The sequence below is a fragment of the Buteo buteo genome, chromosome 18 (assembly GCF_964188355.1).
Source record: "Buteo buteo chromosome 18, bButBut1.hap1.1, whole genome shotgun sequence".
Classification (NCBI taxonomy): Eukaryota; Metazoa; Chordata; class Aves; order Accipitriformes; family Accipitridae; genus Buteo; species Buteo buteo.
The window spans coordinates 1,549,162-1,562,563 of NC_134188.1; the positions used below are offsets into that span (position 1 = coordinate 1,549,162).

Below are 13,402 nucleotides of genomic sequence, written 5' to 3' on the forward strand. Positions count from 1 at the left end.
ATTTCATTGCTTAAATACTTTGTTTAATGGGTTCTCCATATAAATAACTGACTAGGTGGTACAGTTCACAGCTTCCCTGATTCCTGTGATATTCTATCTCCACTGGTAAAGACGAGATGCGTAATTTAGTATTAATACATTTCCTAGTAGTGGAAAATGCTGCACAGGCATTTTTAGAAATGTGATGCAGACACAGTAGCAAGCAAATAAATAAATAAATAGATAGATAGATAAACAAATGAACCTCTGTGTTATTAAGCTTCTACTGTTTGCCAGACTGGTGTCAAACATAAAGAGTAATTTGAACTAACTCTGGTTGGAAGCAGAAGTGCGTGGATGAAAATCACAGCTAATGGCTGTGTCATACATACAGGTGTCATGCCAACAGCAGACAGCTCTAGACCAGATAATGAGGCTTTTCGAGGCTGGCGGTATGCCATTGAACTCGGCAGATCACTTTAACCCTCTCTTCCAAAGATACAAACACTATATGTAGTTCCTTGTAGGTTACAGTTCTGCACTTCACTAATCTGTGCCCTAATCTACCACCCAAGAACCACACAGAGCCCACAGGAGTATCTTGGGTCCACGGAGCAGCACACAGGTGGGAGCAGGCGTTCTATGGTTCTATGTGCACCCCAATGTACGGCTCCACGGATGGGGCTCACCCAAGCTGTGCCTTCCTCTCACCAGCTGAGCTGTTGGAATGGCTTGAACCTCCGAATCCGTTCTGGGTGCTGCCTGTCACACAGGTGGCTTCCACCACAGTCCTGTCCTCCATGTGGCATGCTCTGTGTAGCTGGCAGCATCCTCTTAAAAAGACTGTTAAGACTCTGCAAGCTTTCTTGTGAAGGAGAATCGAGGTGTGTTTTGTGTCCTCTGGCTGGCAGAACGGGTAACGGCTAGCTGGCTTAGCTGTGCCCTTGCCGTTGTTTGACAGAAGTTTCCTGTGGTGCTTGTGACACTCTTTACCAAGCTCTCGGAGATGCTTCCTGTGACCAGAGATGTTGGCACATCACCTGACAGCAATGGGAAGAGAGGTGTACGCCTGATGGTAGTAACACGGGGACAGGAGTTGCACTCTATCCACCCCCAGTATAGAGCTGAGGACTGAGAAGGACAGTAGTCCGCTCCCCTAAGCACAGGACTGTTTCAAGCATCTCCAGTTCTCCCTCTAGAAAGGCAGATTCTTTGAGGGGGGCTACCCCCAGGTGAAGTTCCTTTTCCCGTTATAACCAGGGACAAAACAGGGCTGAGAAGACAGTGCTGACTTGTTGCAGATGCTTCAGTGCACCTAGCTAGGGGAGGCTAATCTGCTGCTTGTGCTCCTGCCGAGGGGTACCTGGGCAGTTCCCAAGTTAGAGCTGGGCTTCCAGGCGTAGGCAATGAGGTTTCTTCAGATTTTGCAGCTAGGAGTGCTCTGTTGCCACGGCCTGGCCAATGTTTGAGGATCGCCACTGCTCCATCCGGATTCCTTATCAAAGACTTCCTTGGTGCCATCTTCCCTGATGGAAGCAGCAGAGCTTCATTTCCAGGCTGGTAAAGTTCCTATGCGCCGGTTCCCACGTAATTTCCTCATCCCTCCCTTTGTTGCCTGGGAGAAGGTGAACTCTGCTTCAGGAATCCATCTGTAAAGTGGGGAGAATAGTATGTTTCTGGTGCTGAAAAGTGATACGAAGATAAATACGTCAGCGCTGGAAGGAAGCCAACTGGTAAAAACACAATGAGCCTAAGTAAGCCTGACCTAAATCAAAGGGCTTTTCTTTTGTCTTACAATGAAAATGAGTAATTTTGGTGCTATGTTGGTGCAGAAACTTAAAGCTGTGGCTGCTGCATCTTATTAAAAAGAATTACCGGTAAGGATTCATGTTGGGGTGTTTCAAAATGAACACAGCCCAGCAGTGTCACCAGTTGCTGTGCAAATCTTGTCGAAGGAAAAAATGCCAGCCGTGAAAAGAGAAGGACCCCTTGCGAGGTGTGGACGAGGACGTGCCTTGCTCCCCCACCACGCTGTACAGCAGGCGCTTGCCCCTGCAGCTGTCTGGTCTCGCCTCCCAGCTAGCAAGTGTCTTGTGGGGAATCTGCTAAGGAATGGTGCAGTGTAATGGAGCAGTGCAGGCTGGGGAGCAGACAAATGCACAGCTGAAGGGTTATTTTGGGGGAGAGATGAAGCAACAAGGGTGTGCCCCTTGACTCATCCTGTGCTGATTAGGAACAGGATACTGAGACATCTTAAAAAAAGAGCAGAAGTGGGAAAGAAGGAAATATAGAATCATAGAATGGTTTGGGTTGGAAGGGACCTTAAAGATCACCTAGTTCCAACCGCCTGCCATGGGCAGGGACACCTTCCACCAGACCAGGTTGCTCCAAGCCCCATCCAACCTGGCCTTGAACGCTGCCTGGGATGGGGCAGCCACAACCTCTCTGGGCAACCTGTTCCTCACCACCCTCATAGTGAGGAATTTCTTCCTAATATCTAATCTACACCTACCCCCTTTCAGTTTACAGCCATTACCCTTTGTCCTATTGCTACATGCCCTTGTAAAAAGTCCCTCTCCGGCTTGCTTGTAGGCCCCCATGAGGTACTGGCAGGCTGCTGTAAGGTGTCCCCGGAGCCTTCTCTTCTCCAGGCTGAACAACCCCAACTCTCTCAGCCTGTCCTAACAGGAGAGGTGCTCCAGCCCCCTGATCATCTTCTTAGTCCTCCTCTGGACCTGCTCCAACAGGTCCGTGTCCTTCTTATGGTGGGGGCCCCAGAGCTGGACGCAGTACTGCAGGTGGGGTCTCAGGAGGGTGGAGTAGAGGGGGAGAGTCACCTCCCTTGACCTGCTGGTCACGCTTCTTTTGAGGCAGCCCAGGATATGGTTGGCTTTCTGGGCTGCAAGGGCACATTGCTGGCTCATATTCAGTTTTTCATCCACTGATACCCCCAAGTGCTTCTCCTCAGGGCTGCTCTGAATCCACTCATTGCCCAGCCTGTATTTGTGCTTGGGATTGCCCCGACCCATGTGCAGGATCTTGCATTTGGCCTTATTGAACTTCATGATGTTCGCACAGGCCCACCTCTCAAGCCTGTCCAGGTCCCTCTGGATGGCATCCCTTCCCTCCAGCGTGTTGACCGCACCACACAGCTTGGTGTCGTTGGCAAATTTGCTGAGGGTGCGCTCAATCCCACTGTCCATGTCACTGACAAAGATATTAAACAGCACCGGTCCCAATGCCGACCCCAGGGGAATGCCACTCGTCACTGGTCTCCACTCAGACATCGAGCCATTGACCACAACTCTGAGTGTGACCATCCAGCCAATTCCTTATCCACCAATTGGTCCATCCATCAAATCCATGTTTCTCCAATTTAAAGACAAGGAGGTCATGCGGGACAGTGTCAAATGCTTTCCACAAGTCCAGGTAGATGACATCCGTTGCTCTTCCCTTATCCACGAACGCCGTAACCCTGTCATAGAAGGCCACCGAATTTGTCAGGCATGATTTGTTCTTAGTGAAGCCGTGTTGGCTCTCACCAGTCACCTCCTTATTTTCCATGTGACCTAACATAGTTTCCGGGAGGATCTGCTCCATGATCTTGCTGGGCACAGAGGTGAGACTGTCTTGCCTGTAGTTCCCCAGGTCTTCCTTTTTTCCCTTTTCAAAAATGGGGGTTATGTTTCCCCTTTCCAGTCATGGGACTGCCATGACTTCTGAAATATGATGTATAATATGATATACAATATATAAACATGGGGAATCATCTGTCCCAGCTTGGGTCTTAAAAGTCATACATCTAAGTCTGAGCTAATCACTGTATACTCCATGTGTAGTCAATGGGAAAAAATAGACACCTTCAGAGAGCAGATCCTCTCATTCTAACAAAGATGCTTAAAATGGATCAGATGACACATCTCCTGGATTTCTCTCCACTGACTAGAAAGAGAATACAGGATGACAAATTCAGAATAACCTGTCTAGCATGTAGCTAGGTAGGTTGAATCCTGTTCTTGAAAATGTCTTTATTTTTCTTGCTCTGGTTAGTGAGAGTGTCACCAAAGATCAGTGGTAGAGAATCTGAGCCAAGAAGAAAGACTGAGCTGCAGTTTCACTCTCCTTTGGGTTGATCTTTTCCTCTGGTAGCAGCCCAGCACACAACAGAGGACCTGTTCTTTTAGCATCGTATTTACAAGGCCCATGGATCTATTCTCATGTTGCATCAGCAGTTACAAGGACAAATTAGCTTTTTTTTTTCCTTTCCCTTTGAAGAGATTTGGCAAGCTCCATGCTCTTTTGAAATCAAAGCAACAAGCTGCTGCATTATTCTAAAAAGCCCTCCCTAAAGCCTATGGACCTCTAATATACAAGTGGGAAAATACAGCCCATAGATCAATTTGCTACAGACCTTAGAAGAAATCTGAAGCAATTGTGATAGGAATCAATAACCTAGAGATCGATACTTTTTTGTGTGTTCCTGTCTCTTAAAAAGCTGAGCTAGGAATTTACTAATGACAAGTCAAATTACTGGCTTGGCAAGTATGTTCCTGGAGGATTAAAATAGTCTGCAATTCCTGCCAGGCCTGCAATGGCTGACAGTGTAACTTCATTAGTATAATGTATTTCTAGGGCAAGAATAATTTGTCCAGAGACACTTAAAATGTTTGGATGAAATCATTTGCCTTGCCTTAGACTGCCATCAGAAATCACATCTCGGGCCAAGCCCTTGGTCCCTCATCAGGACCTGAACGGCAAGGATGGACGCTGCTCGTCCTGGCTCGGCGGGCCGTGGGAACCGAGCGTCCTTCCCGTGGCTGGCGAGGAGAGGGGCAGGAGCAGAGGACCGCGCGTCTGTGCGGTGTTTTCCGCTCCGGGCCCCCGCAGCGAAGCACCGAGTCTGAAAGCTTACCGCATCGTGCTGCGCTGATCGCTGCCGCAGCTCATGTTTCTTAATTTGTAGGAATACCTCTCCGGTGGCTGGTGTTTCTGGGTGTACCCACAGACACGCTAAACTGGGCAAGTAATGGGAATTCCTAACAATCCGAATCAACAAAAGGCTTGACGGAGACAGAGAAAAAATACCTCTTTCCAACCCAATCAAAATTAGAAGAACCGCAACCCTGGCGTTACAGAACCAGGCTGGTGGGACAGGCTCTGCCCTCCCGTGGATCCCCTGCAGCAGCTCCCAGCCCTGGGTGGCAGAGGTCACCGGCTGCCGCCAGCCCTGCCAGATCTGCACTCGCTGACAGCGATGACACGCGTAACAACTCGCTAAAATGCAGGAGTGATTTACTTTAAGCACTTCAGCACCTGCTGTTGCTCATTAAGGGATTATCATGCCCCAGATTGTTCCCGGCAGTCCGGGGTTTACGGTTTTAGCACGCGGCACGCGTGTACCAGTCCCCTCACAGTGGTGGGTTCATGCGCTTACCCTGTCCTCCCGCCGGCACCCCCAGACTTCGTGTTAAGATCCCACACAGAACTTGAAGCCGCACATTTTGGAGGTGGGACGATTAGAAGATTCAACAATTATAGCAACACACACGCTTTTAATGTTAGAGATCAGTATTTGACAGTACTTCATGATTCAGAATAGCTGAGTGTTCTCCGTTGTCGGCTTATTTTATCACTATGTGGACATTATTGCAATTAGCATTTCCTGAAAAGGCTGAGAAGAATACAGAGGTGGAAGAGAGGTGAACTTGTGCTAAAGCCTCTGCAGAAATCTGGCATTTCTCACTGTCCCCTGGGCTGGCATTCAGTGGGGGAACTTATAGCAGTTTTCATGGCAGATGCTCCAAAAACCTTGGCAAAAATACCTGTCTTGCTCCTCCTAGTAGTCTCCCCTACCTACTTAATTGCTTTAATTGCTTGTTCTTTTGTTCTTTGCTATCTGCAGCGCACACTTTCTCACCATAGCATTTCCCAGTACTGCAAATTTACTCCTCCATCTCATTTTATTAAAGTTGGTGACCTGCAAGCCTGAGTCATAGGCTAGTTCAATTATTATTTTCTGGCCTGGTAATTTCCCAGCACCATCTGTTTCCTAATGCCAGCGCTGGCCGCAGCGGTGCCTGCTATGTCCTTTTTGAACTGTCTGCCCTCTCTTGTCTCACCATCAAAACTTCAACTGGAAATTACTTGAATTTTACTGCTTGGTACGGCTCTATGGACTAGTTGTCTGGTCTCTGGGAACTATCATTTAGGAGCAGTGCCCATGGCATTTCTGAGGAGGAAAGAAGGAACGGTCTGTGCCCAAAGATACAGAAAATGGAAAAAAGAACATGCTAACACTACAGAGGACAAACAGCACCCTGCTGCTTTCCCAGCCAAAGCTCTGATGATGTGCAGAAAACTCCACCACCACCCAAAAAAAAACCCCAACCCAAAACAATCCCCCCTAAAATCTAAACAATGAATTAATGCAATGAAAGACAAAACTGGTCCATACAAGCTATGATGAGTTATTTTGAAGGGAAGTTCAGCATTTCTATAAAAACATTGTAGTATCAAACTTCATATAAACTTCAATTTAAAACAAGCATTGGTACAAAGTGGGGGGAGAGGAGGAAGGTTACCCTATAAAAGCCTTTGAAAGGTTTAATTAAGAAATACCTTTGAGGGACTATTTTAAATCTAAGATTGTGCTCGGAGGCAAGGAACATACTTCTGCTAGGGAAGAAAGAAAAGAGGCTTCCTGAGGGCATAATTTATTTACTTGCAAAGATAAAGCTTAACAAGTTTAATTGGCTGGTTGAATTCTCATATAAAGAAAAAAGAGAGAGAAGATGTTCTAAAGTAAACGTGCATGCTTTTGGCATTCCTTTTGAGCTGTGGAGTGTAAGCATAGCTGAGGTACTTGCCCAATATATCTGTGCAAAGACTGTCTGACAAACAGCATCCAGTGGATTCCTGGACCCTTAAAAAGAGGGTGCAGCAGAAAATAATACAGAATGTGTTGTTAAGGTTTACGTTAAGAGCCAGATTTTCAAAGGACTTTACTGAGTAGGTTCAAAGAGGGCCCAAATTATATAGGGCTTGAAAGTTAGGTTCCAGAGAGTGATCTGGCACTGATGCTCTCTGTACATTAAATGGGAAAAGTTAGAAATGGAAGGATGAGATCTGCAGCACTCAGGTGCTAAATGGGGGGAAGCCTAAGCCAGAGAGCCAGTACTCCAGTCATCAGGATGATGACCAGGAACGGTGGAGAGCTCCTGTCAACTCTGCTTTATTTTACCGAAGCCAAATAGGGAAGCTCTTTCTGGGGAGAGCTTCCGTTTCAGTTATTGGCCACTTGATGATGAAATGCAGCTTAACCAGAAAATTCTGTGCTGTACTCCATTTCAGATCCCTCAAATGTCTTTGGAACCGTTCAGCCTTTTGATAGTTTCTTGTTAATAGAGTTTTCCACAGTGCAGAAATAAATGCGTCACTGATGTCATTGCATGTACATCGCAACATTCGTGTTTTCCACACTCATCCAGAATTCATTGGTGTTTGATAAACAGAAGAAGCTCTGCTGGAATGGTTAAATAAAATAGGTTGGGGTTTTTTAAATACCACTTTAGGTTATGAAATGTATGTGTACAAGAAGACTGAGAGTAATCATAATCAAGTGAAAGGAAAAGGTGTCCTTAACAAGGCGTGCTGAAGAGGTTCTGTGTAGTCTTTCCACCCTCTCCCTGGCAAATCCGCAGTACTAATATGTACATGTCTCGGAGTGATGCTCTTACCAGGTTAGTTCTTTCTCTTTGTTGTTGCCTATGAAGCATTATGTTAAATAAAACAGATCACTCTCCCTCTTCTGCATTTTCACTGACCTTAGACACAACCGATATTAAAGAGCCTGAAGTTGTGATTTTGACAATTTTAACAAAGCAGTGATATCTAAAGTATTCTGTCTATGAGCTGATTAGTTAAGCTGGTGACTCTCTGGAAGGATAAGTTTAGGCTTCTTCAGTGTGTGCAGGAATAGCAGAAGATTTTCTCTCCAGGTATGACACTGTTATCAAATAAGCCTTTTCTTTTTGTACACAGCTTGTCCTGCAGTTTTAAACCAAGACTGTGGTGAAAGCATTAAAGGTGCTAATATCATAGTTGCATGCTAAAGTTGCTTCAAGGGACCTGGCTCTTAACTGAGTAGTGGAATCACAAACCTGAGAAATGTAGATGGTTTTTGAGAAAAGCTGCTTGAGTTTTCTGGTAGAAAAGGCAGTAAATCAAAGTCAGCCTAGGGGACACGTGCCGTGTCTAAGACTGCAGCTTCCCTGGAATAAGGACACTGTTTGCTATGAAAAAAAAATGAAACATGCTACCAAATGTTGATGCTTATTGTTCTAATATATGTATTTTACTTCCAACAAAAAAGACACGGTAAGTAATCTGTGGGAAATACTTCATACCAAAGGTTTTTGATGACTTTTAATGACTCATTCTATTTATGAGTCTTGGTTTTGTCTTTGAATTTTCAGGTAGAAGGCACCATTTCATCTGCTGAAAGCTCTGTTTTCAGCAGAGAGGAATACAGGTGTTGCTTTCTGTGCGTACCTGTCCCCATCACCATTACCAGTGTTCCCAGTGCAATAGGGCTCGGTGGGGAGTGGACGAGCAGCACGCCTGCCCACTTGGAGGAGGTTGCACCGTATGACAAACCACAAAAATCTGCGATCCCTGTAATTTGTTCTCAGGTGACAGTTATCTAACTGAAAGAGGATTTTCTTGGGTTTGTAGAATGAGGATTTTCTTTCTTTTTGCTGTATTGTACCTTTAACTATCAGGTACCTTCCTCAGGAGGGTGGGTGGAAGTTGCAGGCAAGCCATACAGCTCTGTGGACAACATCCCATTCATCTGAGCTGAGCTCTGGGGAAAACATTTCTGAAAGGAGAAGTGGTTCAGCTGAGAACAGCTGATTACTTTTAAATTTGCTTTCTAAAGGCCATTAAGTAATCAAATTAGCACCTTTGACTGGGAGGAAAGCTCAGCAAACCTACGTAGAGCCGGGTCAGGGTGTGTACAGTGAACGCAGGGGAGGGAGCTCTGCATGGCTGGGTGGAAAGTTCCCAGCGGCGGCCGTGCCCCGTGTGCTTCAGCGTAAAGCACTTCATCGGGTGAATATTGAACAGCCCTTGCTTTGGCCCACAGCACCTCCTGAGGTCATCCTGCAGGTCACGACCTAGCCTAGATGTCCGTAATTCAAACGTGAGACAGCTGCTCGTGCCGGCAAGGCTCCGCAATACTCCGGAGGTCCTTACCTTTAAGGCTTCATTTTACTTAGATGATTCTGAATAGGGAATGATGTTATAATTAGGACACTCGGCTGGGCTGTAGGAGACGATGATGATACGGTGACTCAATTTCTCACTTGCCTGTGGGATAACAACTGTTTCCTGTGGGTGTTGTAAGCACTATAATTCTGTCATGTTCTAGAGGTGTCTCCATCTCAACGTGACAGGCATCAGCGGTAAAAACCTGCAAATGAGTCCGTGCCCTCTAACTCAGAAAGATGAAACAAGAAAAACTGAATGAATGGTGGAAATTGTGCATGCTCGCATTTCTTGAACACCAAAAAAATTGGATTATTTGAGTTGCAAAGATGTTATACCCAGATTTCTGCAATGCCTGGTTTTCTACAGGCTGTTTGGGCTGTGGACTGCTTCTGCAGCACAGCAGAGCCCCGACCCTGTTTCTCTGTGACAGCATTTCTGCCAGTCTAGACCAAGTGAGTGAGAGAAATTGTGGCAAGTTAATTGGTATTTTTCATTCTCCCTTCCTGAAAGCTAAACCTCTTCTCTGTAGACAGAAAGACCTTCCAATGGCTAAAACAGGCCAGTCCACTTTTGCAAGCAAAAGGATGCCCACAGGTGGAAATCCGTCCTCTCTTCTGCAGCATACCGCGGGCATAATTTTGAATAAATGGTTTCAAAATTTGTCACGTTTGGCTTCAGAAATTGATGGAGGAAGGGGACCTTTTGTCTTCTTTTTTTTTTTTGCTGGCATGAGAATTGGACAAAATCTGCTATTTTGTCCTAGCTGAAATGGGTACAGAACATCTATTATGACTGAATCGTTGCCAAACAGCTTTGGGTTAGAGAGATGAGCCTGAATAAAACTGTCGACTGTACTGGGAATATTGTCAGTTTCCTCTTCATGACTGGCTCCCTGCTCTGCCTTTCCCCATAACTTTTCAAAGAAAAAGATGGGATATTTGGTTCAGATTTCAGATTCCTTGCAGGTAGATGCAGTGAAAGAAGCCTCTTCTTGTTGCCCAATGTGACAAACACAAAAAATTAAAATACAGAATATTTATATGTTAAAACTGATCAGGAGCAAATGGGAAGGGGTGATAATAACATGCAAAGTGACTTTACTTTGTAAGTGGTTCTTTCTTGAGGAACTTAAAGTAAGACTTTATGCCTTGTAGCATAGCTGTAGTTGATATCACTTTAAATTCTGCAGGCTTCTCAAGCTAAGCACAGAGATCCACCCACAAGAAACAGCTTGCAGACTCAGACCTTTAGCTGGAAGAGTTAGCTGACTTATGTCAATCAGCTTGCCAGTATATACTCTCCCTACTCTCTTCTTAAAATAGCAGTAGCTAGTTGAAAATTTATTTTCATGGGGGTGGGGAGGTGATAGGAATAATAAAATGAATTCATAAGCCTAGCTGTGCACCATGAAATATATCTCTTGATTGTTATGTGCATTAGCCATTCACATATGGTGTATGGCTGCAGAGTTCACAGTAAGTGCCATTCAAATGGATTTTGACATTTAAAGGTCAAGTAGCACCAACAGTCATTGAGAGACCGTGATCAAAAAAAAAAAAAGATATGTAAAAGTGAGCTCAGAAAGAGAAATTAAGAGAATGATACTGTGATAGCTTGCCATTTTGCTTGTAAGTTGTTTTGAAGATCAGTAGGGAAAGTTTGTCTCGCCACTAACTATGAAATGTAGTTCTAGAAGTGGCATATAAAGATAAGCCTCTTGCTGAAAAATGACCACAGCATCTATCCCCTAGAGATCAAATAGTCAAGGCACTTTGAAAAGCAGAGCAAACAACAAAAAATGATATGACACTGTTCTGCTTTTGCTGCCTTCTGCTGCCTTCTTCAAAGAGCTGGCAAGTGAACTAACCTTGCCTGTGGTCCATGTTTTCCCCCATCTCTTTGCTTCTCTTTTTTTCTTTGAATTTTTTTTTGTCATCAGACAGACAAATGGGTAGTTTTAGGAGAATGTGGTTATTAAGCAAGGAGAACCAATTGAGTTGTAAAGGGTCTCTTATTTGGCTTAAAACTCACTGAGTTGTGCTGGCAGAGGGAACTGGATACGCACACAGTGCTGTCATTTGCACAACGTAAGGGAAATGAAACATTTTTTTCTAAGCTCTTGTTGTTATGGCACTTTTATAATAGCCACAGTCAGAGCAAAAACCTTCAGGAAGAAATGTAAACATTTTTCTAAATTTGTTCTGTTGCATAAGAACTGAAAGGTGAAAACCAACTTTTCCCTCATTCCAGAACAAAAATAGACCAAAAGTACAAGGAGGAGATTAAACTCTAAACTTCTCTTGAAGTCCATTAGTGTGGTTTCTCAGCTTCGCACTCTCCATGTTTTTATGTCTGTAAGTCACTATTTGACATCTACTTTTCCACACCATCCAGCTCACCTGAGAAGCTGCCTTTGACACATGTTGTTAAAATGATCTTTAAGCTGGATTTTTAAAAGGGTGACATTTAGCCAGATGGGCAGGAAAGTGGTATGACTGTCATGATAGTGCACACTCTTTCTCCCCCAGCTTTTGGAAGGATGAAAGGAGAGGCCTGTCTTCTTTCAAGGCATTTTCAAACTTCCAGCAATGAGTTAGCAGGAAATGTATCCCAGCGAGCAAAACACCGTGACTGCCACTGCAGAGTTCCTTACAGAACTGCCATGTAAATCAGCAGGGCTGGTTTGAAACTTCACCATGTGCTGGCAGGGAAAAGAGACAATGCACCTTAAATTACTCCCAATAGGTAAGATTTCTAAAAAAAAATAAAAAAAATCACAGTGAAAGGTCTCTGACTGATAGATTGTGATTTGTCACTGCACTATGGAGCAGGTAAAAGGAAGGATAAAGTAAAGCTCTTTTCCAACCTAAATGATTCTGATTCTATGATTCTATGATTTTCAAACTTGTAATTGATATGGCTGTTATTTTTATAAGGTTTCTAAATGCTTGTTTTACAATCCCATATTTAATGCAGAATAATGCAAAGAGTAAAGAGCAAACATTACAGATGAATGTTTCAATGTTAGTGTCTGCTTTGTAAAAGACAGAAGAGGAAGCAATATATTATTTAACTTGGTTTAACTTGAAAAATCTGAGTCATGCCGAGTCGGGGCAAAAAAGCAGTAAAATACATGGAAGCAAAGTAAAAAGGAAGAAACAAGCAATTCTTCTAGAGGGTAAATACTTGCCTTTTTTTTTTTAAACAGTGGACTCACTTTGCTTTCTCATGTACTTCCTCAATTTTAAGACCTATGCCTATATGAATTAAAGAAAATATTATCAATAACTAGTTAATCCAAATGTTGTAATGTACAGCTTCTGTGAACATTAGTTTTCAAGGAACGTAACAGTTTTGTCTATGAACTCCTCCACTGTGGCACAAAGCCAGGGCATGGGAAGTGAAATGGGACTGTGTTCCTTGGGAAGAGTTCATGCTGCTTTCCTCCTACCAGAAGAAGCCAAGATGGTGAGTGCTGTTGTTAATGCATTAAGCAACTACTGCAACACAGCTTGCTTTCAAGGGGAATATAGATTCTTCTAATTATTTTAACTAGAGAACCAAATGAAGTTATTACCACGAACAGCTGTTTGATCTTCTGAGGCAAATGAAGGGGGAAAATGATGTTATATTAATTCTTCAGGCACTATCTGGTTATACAAAGTATAGTTGAGATGGGATTTCTCGGGCACTCTGAACTCCTTCTAGGATGCTTTACAATATTGTACACCCTACCTAAAAATACTTCCCGGTGCTTAACTGATTTTTTTCCCATAGTTATACTGCAAAAACACTTCAAAGCAATGAAAGGACTCATAAGAGGCATCTAATGCCTGGACATCCAGCACCACCAGCCCACGTCATGGCACGGAGGTATTCCTGACAGATGTGGGTCCTTCAGGGCCTCTATCTCAGTCGTTCTTCTTCACTGCTGAGTGTCCATACACCAGGTGTATGACATGCACAAGAAGAGGAACTTGGCGAGTGTATAACCTGCCCCTTGTCAGGAGTAATTTTTCTGAGTCTCATAATAGCCTGGGTCATTGGTCTTCTGAGTGCTGCTTGTGTGGCTATACGTGTCATTATAAAGGCACCGAGCGGATCTGTCGTAGATGCTTTCTAAGACTAAGTCCCTTGGCACTCTGCTACGAGT

The 13,402-nt window shown here is 44.2% G+C and overlaps 1 protein-coding gene across 3 annotated transcripts in view; it reads left to right on the forward strand.

The window, feature by feature from the left end:
- The window catches only part of CCDC169 (coiled-coil domain containing 169), a 48,739-nt gene that overhangs the window by 25,683 nt on the left and 9,654 nt on the right, over positions 1-13,402 (forward strand). The window lies entirely within an intron of this gene.